General features: G+C 41.9%; 1 pseudogene; it reads right to left on the bottom strand.

The window, feature by feature from the left end:
* Window positions 1–417: 417 nt before the first annotated feature.
* LOC103677980 lies at window positions 418–12,461 on the bottom strand (annotated as a pseudogene).
* Window positions 12,462–13,938: the final 1,477 nt, after the last annotated feature.

The following is a 13,938-nucleotide window of genomic DNA, read 5'->3' as shown; positions in this document are numbered from 1 at the left end:
AAAAGATCCCAGCTTTGTGGAAGAGGACGGTTTTATAAATAGATTCACAATCGCAGCCAGCTGTTCCAAATAATTGCCGGCGCTGTCTGGGGATCACAACCTGAAGAAAGTCATCAACGCAATGATCTCAGACCAGATCAGTGCAGCAGGTCTGCCGAACCTTCTTGCTTATTGTGAGTGAGTGAAATACTCATTATTTTTGACATGCCAATGTTGCATGCTCCTTTTTTTGTGTAATAAACAATGACTTTGACAGCGGAAAAAAAAAGGGGTTAATACAGGACAGGGATATACTAAGTCTACGAAGTAATCAGCAATGTCAATCTTGCTAGATTAAATAATCAGAAATAAAATATGAAGGAAATGGGTACATTCATAAATATTAAATTTTTTAAAAGTAGCCTGTGCGGAGGAACCAAGATCACTAGACAAACAGAGACCTCAAATTCTTTACTGAGTTTACTTTAAAAAGTAAAACATAGGTAATCAACTGGTCCAGGTCAAATTTCTTTGCCAGGAAATCAGTCGCTAGTTTTGGAACATTATCTCTACTTTCCCAACCTATAAATTAGCACACATTTTCTCTAGATTTCACCAAATGATCTTTATGTCTTATCTTATATTTATCCCTTTTCTCTCCTGCATTATGACCTTTTCCCCATAATGGAACTATTATCAAAAGCACACACATAAGCTGTATTTCCCTGTCTTAAGAAACAAAGGCAAAAACACCCACAAAAAAACCCTTTCTTGATGCCCGCAACTTTTTGTTGCCCTGGATGTGTTCCTTTTACATAACACTGTCTTTACCGAAAGAACTGTTTCTAGTTCATTGTTTGTGGTTCCATTTCCCATCTTCCTGTTCTCCTGGAGCCCACTCAGCACTCTGCTGGTATAGCTTTTGTCAGGATCACCTGTGACCTCGTGGTCGATGTGAGGCCAAAGCTTGTTTTCTTTCCACAGTAATTGGGTTACGAGAATGAGGGGCTGGTTGCTAAGGATGGGGTTTCTCAGAGGAGACTCCTTAGAGGAAATAAGACTTGAATTAAGTAATAAACAATGCGATGTAAGTTGAGCCTCCTCACTTTGACTGAGGGTATGATGTGGGGAGATTATGGATTATTCAGGAATATTAGAAGTAAACTCCAGTTATTCAATACATATCTGCTGAGTACGGACTGAGTAGCAGGCACCATTTCAGGGCTGTGAGTATAGCAGAGACGAAACATACCAAGTCCCTGCTCGCATGAAGCATGAGAATCCTCTCCTTTTAGTGCCAAGAACTGAATAAACAAGTAATCTGTGATAAGCACAAAGGCGAAAAACAGAGTGAAGGCAGTAGGGAGTGCCAGGGAAGGAGGGTGGTGAGGGAGGGAAGGAATGCTACTTTAAGCTCACGGAAGGGCTGCGTGATAAAGTGACATTTGAGCAAAAATGTAAAGGAAATGAGCTAGCCAGAAATCTTGGGAAAGAATATTTCAGGGAGAGGGCAGAGTAACTGCAAAGGCCACCGAGGTAGAGTGTTGGCCCTTGAGAACAGTGAGGAGGCTAGTGCGGCTGAGCAGTGTGAGGACAGAAGAAAGGAGCACCTGGGGTCAGAGGGCCAGATCACGTGGGGCCTTTGGGCCATTGCATATTTTGGAATTTTATTCTGAGTGAAAAAGGAAGCCATTAGAGGGTTTTGAGAGAGGCATGTCTTGATCTGACTTCCGTTTCTAACAGTCTCACTCTGGCTGCTCTGAGGGGAATATTCTCTATGGGGGCAAAGGGCAAAAGCGGAGAGGCCATTGAAGAAGTTACTATAATGCAGGAAGGAGATGATAGTGGCTTGGACAAGTGATGGTGCTGGTGAGAGATGATCAGACCCTGGGTATACTTTGAAGATAGAGCCAATAGGACTTGCTGAAGTATTCACTATTTGAGAGAAAGAGCATGATCCAAGGTTTGGGGCCTGACCAATGGGAATGAGGGAGCTATCATTTATTGACTTGGGAAGACTGGGAAGAGTAGGTTGGGGCCTAGGGCAGAGGTGGTGGAATCAGGCGCGGTCTGGGGCAAGTTAAGTTTGCATGTCTATCAAATATCCAAGTGGGGGTGTCGAGGAGGTAATTGGATATACGAGTCTGTAGCTCAGGTGGAGGGCTCGGCTGAAGATATAACATTAGGTGTTATAAACACCGTATTTAAAGCCATGAGACCAGAGGAGATCACCTTGGAAGTAAATATAAGGAAAGAAGAGGAAGTGTGAGGACTGAGCCCTAGGATACCCCAAAGTTAGATGTCTGGGGATGTGGAGGATCCAGCATGGATTCCTGGAAGGAGTGACCAGTGAGACAGGAGAATAAAAAAAGAGAAGAGCAACAAGAAGAAGAAGAACAAAGTAATATCTAGAAGCCAAGTGAACAGAGTTATTTGAGAAAAAGGGAGCCACCAGCTATATCAAATCCTGCTCATAGTTCATATAAGACCAGGACTGAGAATTGGCCATTGCCTATGTCGCGCATTTCAGCGCAAATCTCAATTGTCCGCATAGAATGTAACACGCCCTTTTTGTATATTTTGGCTTAGGGTCCAGAATTTTTTTCTGATGCTGTTGTGATTTGGATACTTTCTATTTTTCATACATGTTCTTGTATATATTGAGAACAATCAATTAGAACTTCTTGTCCCATAAAATCTTTCCAATAGAGACAGTGTTGGTGCTTCTAATTCAGGCCTTTGAGGAACCTGAGTTGTGAATGCTGATATTAAACGTGTGCCAGCTAAAAGCCCTAAATCGGGTCAGGGGTGGGTCATTATTTTTTGTTATCATTGTGGTCATGATCTCATTTTATATCTGTCCTTGGAAGTAAGTAGGCTTATGTAAAGGGGGTTATGATGAGACAATAGGCATCTCTTACTTGTTGAAGCTCCAAGGTTAAAGACACCACTCTCAGGTCGGTGGCTCTGTTGTCATTACCCCTAAAAACTCCCATCCACTGGGGCGCCTGGGTGGCTCAGTCGTTAAGTGTCTGCCTTCAGCTCAGGGCGTGATCCGGGGGTCCTGGGATCGAGCCCTGCATCAGGCTCCCTGCTCCACTGGGAGCCCACTTTTCCCTCTCCCATTCCCCTGCTTGTGTTCCCTCTCTCACTGGCTGTCTCTCTCTCTGTCAAATAAATAAACAATATCTTAAAAAAAAAAAATCCCATCCATGTGTGTCCAGTGAGGAGCAGCACAAGGTCATGCGTGAGCATGTTGGCTCATGGAAGATTACCTTCCACCATGCTGGTTCCACAGCAGGATGCAAGGGCATCAATCTGAGTTTAAATTAAGGAGATTATTTGTTTCTTCATTTCATAATATTTCATGGGCCCTGAAATGCCCTACATATTATTGTGGTCTCAGCAGATAATTCAGTTTCCAAGTCATGATGCTGAATTTGGTCCACATGCCTTTCGTTTTCTGCTTGCTTAAAAAAAACTCACAATATAACTCTAGTCTTAATTTAACGTTTTCTTACATTTGCTCTTCAAGATAGAAAGCAGAAATTATTGTGGTTGGTGTTCATGGCATTTCTGTGTACCATGGACCAAAACTCAAGAGAAAATTCCTGTGCTATTTTTAGATTAATATCATGTAGATTAATATCAGATAAGCCCTGAAAAGCCATTTAAACTCAACTAAATTGAATTAACTATACTAAATCAATTGACCTAATCTTTTTTTAAAAGTTATGAAAATAAAATACTAACATGGGAGACAAAGGAGTTTCTTTTTTTGGTGGCATCTTGGAGACTAGCCCCACATTTTGTGGCCATTTGCCCAACTGGTTTTCTATGAATAGTTTTTCAGTGGTTGCTAGATTGTAGCAGTGGATGTGGGCATTTTTCAAAGACCAGTGTTCTTCAAAGTACCATCTAGAAATCAGTAGACCGTAACAATATACCCCGGGACCCGCTTCTCAAATCTAAATGGGGACCTGGTGCTGCTGGCTGCTACAATGGAGGCACATTTTACAAAGTTGAAGGCTTCTCTTCTAAAGCGATTCACATTTGGGAAAACAAAACTCAGGTGTTAAGAGCGCGGTTGGATGGATTTTGGGGAAGAGAATGCCAAATTTGGAAAAGTCCCTTTCCCCATGGATCTCCTTATCTCTCCTCAGAGGGTCATGTTGTGATATTTGGCTTGAGGTGTAAGAGACGGAATCACCTTTGCCAAGAAATCCACGTATACAAGAAAGATGACACAAACATTTGTCTAGTTGTTTGACTGCCTTACACTCTGGTCACATGACAGTGGTGTGATGTGATGCTTAAGGTTAGGAGACCCGCTCGTAAGGTTTTGACTTTTTAATAAAACTGCTTCATGGTTACTAGTTTGGACATAGCAGGTGTTTCCATAGTTGGTTATTAACAGAGCTATAGAAAGTGAGTTTTGCCTTGTGTGATCAAAGAACTTGGGTGTTGTATGGCTCCCCTATCTTGGCTCTTATCACCCTTTCAAGATGCCCAGTGACTTCAGAACTGTAGGCCACGGTGTTGCCTGTCATTTCTGAAAGTACCTCCCCCATGGGCTTCGTACAGCCCCAGGGGTTGATGCACTTGGTGGCTCCCACAGCCATGGCCTTCTCAAATTTGTCTTTGTCCAGGTCAATCCCAAGAAACCCGGGTGCCCCAGCCAGCTTATAGCCCATGATGACCGAAAGGCTGCCCCTCCCAGGCCAAAGACAGCAAAAGTTACACCACAGGGTGACCTGTGGAAGGAAAAGTTCCTGTAAATGCTAGAAGTAGGCTCAAAAAACTAAACCTGCAAAATGTCTCCAGTATCAAGAACACAAAATTCAGAGGATCTGTATGATATCAGGATTGGATGACTTGTTCTGATGGTAATATTGCAAAGAGGATTGGAAACAGCAGAAGGTCTGAGAACAGAAAAGGAACAAAAACAGTATTTGCCAGATAATTGAAAGTGCTTTATAAAACGTTACATTATTCAAGCCTTTGTTGTGGAAGTTTCTGTAGCTTTCCCGGCCACCACCCACAACCTCATCTTGCCTCATAGTGGGATGAAATAAGTGGCAAGATCTCTATTATCTCTTCTCCACAGAGCTATCCTAAATCTGTTTGGTCTGACTAACATTTTTTTAATAACCATGACTCAGACTCATTTGTAAATAAATTGGTTTTTCATCAAAGTCAAACCTCCATGTTGCAGTTAAGTGATCCATGTGTATGTAGCTCTAGGAGGAAATGTAGTTAGATCAATTTTGGGATTTTTACTCTGTGCTATATTAAGGAAGGTTCTAGCCAGAAGTAGTTTTCTTGCTAGAAGAGTCCTAATCCTGTTTCACGTCTGGTAGCAGGGAGACCTGAACACAGGGAAACTCACGGAATGGGTATGACACTTACTGTGGTAGCTTCTCCCTATTCCCTCCTTCCCTTCCTCCCCCCCTTCCTCCTGCCCTTCCTCTTTCCTTCCCTCCCTCTTTCCTTCCTCCTTCCTTCCTTCCTTCCTTCCTTCCTTCCTTCCTTCCTTCCTTCCCTTAATGCAGAGGTTTATGGGTGAACAGGGCCTGTTTAATACCCCCTGATTCTCTGGTTTTGTCCTTCCTTGAAGGAATTACCTGAAGGAATACCTTGTGTATATATGTGTGTGCATGTGTTTTGAAATGTCTCCATTTATAAGCAGAGATTTACAGAGAACTGCAGATACATTACACCTACTGCCCATGGGTTTTAATTTCAGTTATGGCATCCTAATCCCTCAGTTCAGTTCCTGAATTTGAAGCTTTGAAACCAGTGCCGTCATTCTCTCGGGTATTATTTATTCATTCATTCATTCATTCATTCAATAAATTTTCTTGATGGATTCCTTAATGGGGAGCATTTTGTACCAGAAACTAAACTGGGTATTCTCTGCCTTTCCTTCCAGTTTATGTACTAGCTTTATAAATGTCCAGATTTGAGATGGAACCTTTTGTCGGTGGTTGAATTTCAGGTTCTAGATTTAGGTACGAAAGCTTATAATTCTATCTGCCTTCTGAGCTTCATTCAGCTTTATCTCTAGTAAGTGTTTGACTTACTAAGGTGGCCCTGAAGTGGGATCATTCTAATCACAAAGCTGTACCACTCAACATTTCTCTCTAGGTCTCAGCTGCCCATCTGTAAAGTGATAGTTTCTTGCCCCTGCTGTTACCTGCCTCTGAGCCTCTAAGTGGATCATGGCCCTAGTCTGCTAACTGTGCCTTCCATCTGAAAACAATAACCCCACCAAACAAAAGAACAAACAACAAACCAACAACCCTCTCTCTTTTCTAACCTTCCTGTTCAAAGGAATGGTAATTAGAGATTAATGTCTATAGGAAATTATCCATATCATTATTGCAGAAGAATACCATAGTCTAAAATAAAAATACCAAATATAGGTAATTAAAAAATATAATTAGTTTCACTTTTTACCATTATTTTTCTTCACTGTTCCCATCCCCTTTTTGTTCTTTCTTTTTTTCTTTCTTTTTTTTTAAGATTTTATTTATTCATTTGACAGAGAGAGAGAGAGACAGCCAGCAAGAGAGGGAACACAAGCAGGGGGAGTGGGAGAGGAAGAAGCAGGCTCCCAGCGGAGGAGGGAGCCCGACGCAGGGCTCGATCCCAGGACTCTGGGATCACGCCCTGAGCCGAAGGCAGATGCTTAACGACAGCCACCCAGGCGCCCCTCCTTATTGTTCTTTAATAAAAATCTGTGTGTGTGTGTTTTTTTTTTAAGATTTTGTCCATTTATTTGACACAGAGAGAGAGTACAAGAAGAGGGAGCAGCAGGCAGAGGGAGAGGGAGAAGCAGATTCCCTTCTGAGTAGGGAGCCCGACTTGGGGCTTGATCCCAGAACCCTGGGCTCATGACCTGAGCCAAAGGCAGATGCTTAACTGACTCAGCCACCCAGGTGCCCCATATTCCAGAAGTGTTAAGACTGACCCTTGATAGGCTCCTGAAGATAACTTTCGAGTCCTTAGATTATCCTGTCTTATGTGAGTATCTTTGTATATCTGACACCTTAGGACATGCTAGACAGTTTATGCTAATAATGATGTATGGTGAATGCCTATTTTCAAGCCATCAACTTGACTTCTGGTGGTACTGGGGTCTGAGTAGCTGAGGTTGGTCACAGGGGTGCTGCCTGCCTCTGTTCCCCAATAGAAATCATGGACCTCAAGACTTAGGTGAACTTCCCTGGCTGACACACATTGTTGCTGGGAAACTTAAGCTCTGTCCTTGTGATATCACTGGGAGAGGACAACCGGAAGTTTGTGCTTGCTCTTGCCGGGACTCTGCCCTATGCGCCTTTTTTGTTTGCCACTTTTAATCTATATCCTTTTGCTGTAATAACTGGAAACATGAAGATAAGCACTTTTCATAAATCCTTCCAGTGAATCATTGAAACAAAGGGGGGTTTGGAGACGCCCCCCCCATACGCTCATATTTTAAGTGTGACCTATTTTCAAATAAGCAAAAGCAAGATCGTATGTTCATTCAAGTGATTTGCCTTAAGATACAGCTTCCAGGAAAAAAAATTATACCTCAGAGTGGAGATTGTCTTGATTAATAGTCTATTAGCCAAGTACTAATATGGTACCAGTACATCTTATACAATAAAAAAATTATAAATACGAGTTGTAAAAATAAATCTAATGTCTCTTTTTTCACCTCTGTCTTGGTAGAAAATTCTTAAGGAAAACCTCAAGGAGACCTTTTGGAAGGAATGTTCCATCTCCAGGATTTTCCAAAGAAATCTATAAGCAAATGGTGACTAAATATGCCACTCATATGTGCATGCACACTAATGTTATAGACTCGTAGACCTCAGACTTGTCATGGCCCTGTATCTAAGATAAATCGACCTCCACACCTGCATGCCTATTTTCCACAAGCCCCTTCACCTTTTCTCATATCTTTTCCACATATTTGACATCCCCTTCTTTTATTCATTCATACATTCGTTTTTGTCCAAGTGCTATTTATTAAGCCATTTCTGTGTCCAGGCTCCTTGGTAAGCACTGTAATGAATAAAGAAGACTTGGTCTGTAGCTTCCTGGAGCTCAGAGTTTAATGAGGAAGACTAAGCTATAATGAGAGTTTGAGATCTGGGACACACACTTTAATGAAGCAGTCATGTTCCCTTGAATAATGGGAAGAGGTTTCTCCGTAGGTAGAGTAGACAGAGAAACAAGAATTTCTTGGACTGAACAGATGACCTTTGAACTGGAAGTGATGTTAAAGAACCAATCACAGACAATCCGAATAACACACGTAAATGCCTTTATGCTCAGCAGGCTTCAGGGTCTCAAGAGAGACAGTGTGGCCATTTTGTCATAAGAGGGATGAAATTGTTCCGATACAGAAGCTACTGAAAGGTTTTTGGTGAAAAAGGCAATTAGTCCAATTTATGTTTTATAAAATTACTCTGGCTGATAAATGGAAACTTCTTGGAGATGGTGAAGAAGAGTAATGAGGACAACAGAAGGGAGGCCACTGTATCATTCCAGTCAAGATGTGGTGATGGTGGTGAGTTGAAGAAAATGGACAGATTTGAAACATAGCCTGCAGGTAAAGTTAACAGGACTTGGGGCTAGATTAGGTATAAGGTGATAGAGAGGGAAGATCAAGGATAAAGAAAAGTGAAGTGGCATAAATATGGTTGGGGGCAGTGAGGAAGAAGGTTAAGAATTCAGTTTTATTGGGGCGCCTGGGTGGCACAGTGGTTGAGCGTCTGCCTTCGGCTCAGGGCGTGATCCCGGCGTTCTGGGATCGAGCCCCACATCAGGCTCCTCCGCTAGGAGCCTGCTTCTTCCTCTCCCACTCCCCCTGCTTGTGTTACCTCTCTCGCTGGCTGTCTCTATCTCTGTCGAATAAATAAATAAAATCTTTTTTTAAAAAAAGAATTCAGTTTTATGTGTATTCAGTTTGAGATACTTGTGAGACATCTAACTGGAGATGTCAGACAGGGAGCTGGATAAAAGACTTAGCAGAGAGTTTGAGTTATAAATCTGAAATCAACTAATACATAGATACATTTTTTAAGACTTTGCATTTGGACGAGACCACTACAATGTGGAGATTGCTTGTGGGAATGGCTCTACTATCTAAGAATTGTATGTTATTCTATTTACTTCTTTGACTCAATAAGAGTAACATAAATTGAGTCCGAATAATCATTCTTAAAAACTCATTCATGTTTTCATGTTATATACCAGCTAGAATGGGTCGAATTGTGTCCCCTCTTCAAATTCACATGTTGAAGTCTTAACCCCCAGTACCTCAGAATGTGATCTTATTTGGAGACAGGTTCTTCCCAGAGGTAGTCAAGTTAAAATGAGGTTATTAGGGTAGGCCCTAATCCAATATGACTGGTGACAAAGGGGAAATGAGGATGCAGGGACTGGCATAAAGAAAAGATGACGTGAAAGGGATGTCAGCAGAAGGCAGCCATGGAGAGCCCTGGGAACAGGTCCTTCCCTCATACCGCCCAGAAGGAACCAGTGTTGCTAACCCCCTGATGTGCGGCTTCTTTTTTTTTTTTTTTTTTTTAAAGATTTTGTTTATTTATTCGACAGGATAGAGACAGCCAGCGAGAGAGGGAACACAAGCAGGGGGAGTGGGAGAGGAAGAAGCAGGCTCCTAGCGGAGGAGCCCGACGTGGGACTTTGATCCCATAACGCCGGGATCACGCCCTGAGCTGAAGGCAGACGCTTAACCGCTGTGCCTCCCAGGCGCCCCTGAGGTGCGGCTTCTGCTCTCCAGAATGTGAGACGCTACATTTCTGTTTGAGCCGCACAGTCTGTGGTACTTTGCTAGGACATCTAGCCAACTAACACACCAGCATCGATATTTATTTTGTGAACAAAGAAAGATGAATTTTAGATCTAAATTTTCAAGCCTAAAATTTCCTGAAGGAAATGTAGAGGGAATAAAATTAAATCTAGAAGTTTCATTTCCAGTTATTTAGAAGTAAAATTTCTAATCTGAAGTTTTCATTTTTTCTTCTGGTTGATTTGGCAGTGTGTAGAAACAGCCTGCCTGTGAAATATGCTCTCAAAACTTTTTTTTTATTCAAAAATTTCCAGGATTCTAAGAAAACCACTTAAAAAGAATTTTTTGAAAAAGGAAGAAATGCCCATCCTGCTTCTTACCTTGTTCTTTTTTTTTTTTTTTTTTTTAAGATTTTATCTATTTATTTGAAAGAAAGAGAGAGAGTACAAGCAGGGGGAGCAGCAGGCAGAAGGAGAGGGAGAAGCAGGCTCCCCACCAAGCAGGGAGCCTAACATGGGGCTCGATCCTAGGACCCTGAGATTACAGGCCCCAGCCAAAGGCAGGTACTTAGCCAACTGAGCCACCTGAGTATCCCTACCTTGCTCATTTTAATAGCACTCCCATATCCAGTGGAAAATCCACATCCATTAAATAGACTCTTAGGAGTTGCATCATCAGTCTTAACAACAGAAGATTCATCCACCAGGGTATACTCAGTAAACACGCTTGTGTTCATGTAGTGACAGACTGGTTTGCCCTTGCACATGTATCTGGTAGGACCATCAGCAGGGCTCCATGACCAGTAATGCTATCTAATGCATCAAAGACACATATTAGTTAATTCAGTTCAAGAGTGAGCACAGGAACAGTTTAAATGGCATTAGAACAAAATTGACTGAAACCTGCTCACTCCTAATGCAAGAGTTGCCATCCGGGTTGAGAAAGCATTGCATTCTCTGCATGGAGGCAGAAAGAGGGGGATGACTTTGTCACATGGAGGGAAAGCATCATGATATAAGTTCTCAGTCATTAACATTAAAATATGAAATAAAAATATGAAATAAACAAATGTTAATTGAATCTATGACACATGCAAGGAATTCTTAAAATATTCTAAAGTTTATAAGCGCCATAGGGTTTTCCTGCTGGAGGCTGAGATTTTGCCAAATCAAATTCACTCAGTACGATCTGTTCCCCTTGGATCCTTTTATCCTCCTTGATTGTGTTAAGGCTCTTTCTAATGATGTCCGATTGTACTATTTCCTTTAATAGGATAATCAAACCCTATTTTCCTCAACTTTGTGACTTGAAATCCACGTGCCCAGTTTCACTGTATTGACTCCTTCTCCAGTTCTTTCCAGTTGCTTTGTGTTCCACCGTCACTGGAAACTTAGATACCATTGCCCCTTTTACCACGGTCATCAGTGTGACAGATTGCTGTGGCCAAATTCTGTGTTCAAAGACAAGAACCTCGCACCAACTGGCAAACTGGGCATTTTACAGTTGGAAGGCTATTTAATTTGCTCTTGAAAAGATTATAATTGTTAAGTATGATTACCTAATATAATACTGTTGACTCGTGAAAGAATGTAAGCCTCATATAGAACCATTAGACATGATCCCTGTCCTCAAGGGATTTACGTTATTGCTGCCTCTGGCCCTACTACGAATTTCAGTGCCCTTCTGTAGTAAATCGGTGCTCTTGTGACAGAGCCAGGATGCAGATGTTACCATGTGGCCAGCACAAAGTAGATTCTTACAGCGAGGCCCTCCTAGGATTCTCTTAATCAAAGGTAGAGGGAAGGTGTGGAAGAAGGTAAGCGAGGAGCAAAGCTGTAGTTACTACAATGCTCAGGTTACTATAATGTTCAGGAGAAGGTTAAAGAAAAACTGACCGCAACACCTACTTAGCAACCTGCTGCTGAAACCAACGGTTAGGCTCTGTCTAAAGGAGGGAGGGGTGGGGGATACTCCAGGAAGTTGTCAGTTCTCCAGGCACAAATGAGCTCCTCACTGTTTGTGACAAGTAATCACAATTCTGATTCTCAAAAGATTTTGAAAGAAGTCCTTAGTTATGATTACTAACCATTTCTTTTTATCAGACACTGTGTCAATAAAAACTCAACGAAGTTTTAATAAAGCAGACTAGTAGTTTGTGTTTTAAAGGATAAGAGAGAGAGAGATTAAGAGAGAGGGGGTGAGAGAAAGGGAAACTCTTCTTGATTTTTCTCCCCAAATCTGCTGAGGAATCCTATAAAATATTTTAATTAATTTGTTCACATGCGAAATGAGTTATTCCTCATCTTTTCAGCTAATGCAACTCTGCTAGAGAGTTCTTTCAGACAGCTACATGGCTCTTTTTCCGTTTTCACATGGTCTTCTCTCAGTACATGTCTGTGTACTAACTACTCTCCTTATCTTTTTAAAGATTTTATTTATTTATTTGAGAGAGAGAGAAAGCACAAACGTGGGGGTGGGAGAGTAGGGGCAGGGAGAAACAGGCTCCCCACTGAGCCGGGAGCTCAAGTAAAGCCAAAGAGAGAGGCTTCAGAAAGCCAACCTTGCCAACCTTGACCGCAGACTTCCGGCTGCCAGACTGTGGGAAAATCCATTTCTGTTGTTTAGGCGTCCAGTCTGTGTACTTTGTAACGGCCGCCTTAGCAAGCTGAACAACCATCTTTCACTTTTTGAATGAAAAAGAAAGTGTTCATTTAAAAAAGAGAAAAAATAATCCCCAGCGTAGAGAGAACGCTTCCTTTGGTGAGCTACCCTGACGACTAAAGCAACTTGAGACAGATACATATGTGTATGCATCCTCGTGCGGAGCACACTCCTGCATGGCTACCTTTATGTCAAGATTATGTGGCTCCTATGCTGTATCGTACATTACACACCACACTGTTACCTACAACTGGAAAGTGCTGCCTTGACGTTACTGAGTTCATCACTGGAAATTCTTTCTTTCTTTCTTTCTTTCTTTCTTTCTTTCTTTCTTTCTTTCTTTCTCTTTCTTTCTTTCTTCCTTCATTCTTTCTTTCCTTCTTCTTTCTTCTTTCTTTTTTTAAGATTTTATTATTTATTTATTTATTTGACAGAGAGAGATAGAGGGCGCACAAGCAAGGGGAGCAGAGAGGGAGAGGGAGAAGCAGACTCTCCACTGAGCAGGCAGCATTCTTTCTTTCCTTCTTCTTTCTTCTTTCTTTTTTTAAGATTTTATTATTTATTTATTTATTTGACAGAGAGAGATAGAGGGCGCACAAGCAAGGGGAGCAGAGAGGGAGAGGGAGAAGCAGACTCTCCACTGAGCAGGCAGCCCAATGGGGGGCTAGATCCCAGGACCCTGGGATCAATGATCTGAGCCAAAGACAGATGCTTAACCGACTGGGCCACCCAGGCGCCCCATCACTGGAAATTTTCTGACAGTGTGCACAAAGGAGCAAGTGCAGGGGCAGAAGGGAAACTGAAACCCAGCCTGTATACTGGCTTTCAAATGTCAAGGGCTTTCATTTACTTGGGCAAATGCTTAGCTTTTCCGTAGCTACTGAGCACTTCAGGCCACTAGTTCTTAATTTAAGAAGTAATGATGGTATCATCTTCTAGGTCTTCTGACTCTATTGATAGAAGGGTGCCCAAAGTAGATTTTACTTCTTATAGTCTTTAGTGGTGACACTGGCACGCTCACCTCCAAGTAAACTCATTCCACAAAAGGGAGATTTTACTCTTGTAGAGTGTATCAGGGAGGCGGGTTTTCTAAGTCTTCAGACCAAGTTGTAACACTCTGAAAGATTTTCAGATAACACATATAAACAACACTATCTTTGGAAAAACGGGTATGAGCTTTGCCACAAATATCTCTTTTGATATAATATGTAATATATAATCTCATCAGGTCGATTAAACCCACCAGATAAAAGCACACCGCCAGCAGTCGGGCCTGGGTGTGAGCACCATTGTTTTAGCAGCAAAATCGCTGAAGACCGCCAGCAAATCTTGCAGTATTATCAGGCAAAGGTAAACAGGTATAGGCAAACGTTCTGAGTCTCAACCTTCAAACCAAAGGAAACAAACTTTATCTCAGCAATGAGAAGTTGTTTACTTTGAACAAAGGCACAAGAGGACCAACATGGGAGGTGCCGGTGCGGATATAAAAACGC

Source organism: Ursus maritimus, unplaced genomic scaffold (genome assembly GCF_017311325.1).
Source record: "Ursus maritimus isolate PB19 unplaced genomic scaffold, ASM1731132v1 scaffold_8, whole genome shotgun sequence".
Lineage (NCBI taxonomy): Eukaryota > Metazoa > Chordata > Mammalia > Carnivora > Ursidae > Ursus > Ursus maritimus.
This window is presented reverse-complemented; position numbering and strand designations above follow the sequence as displayed.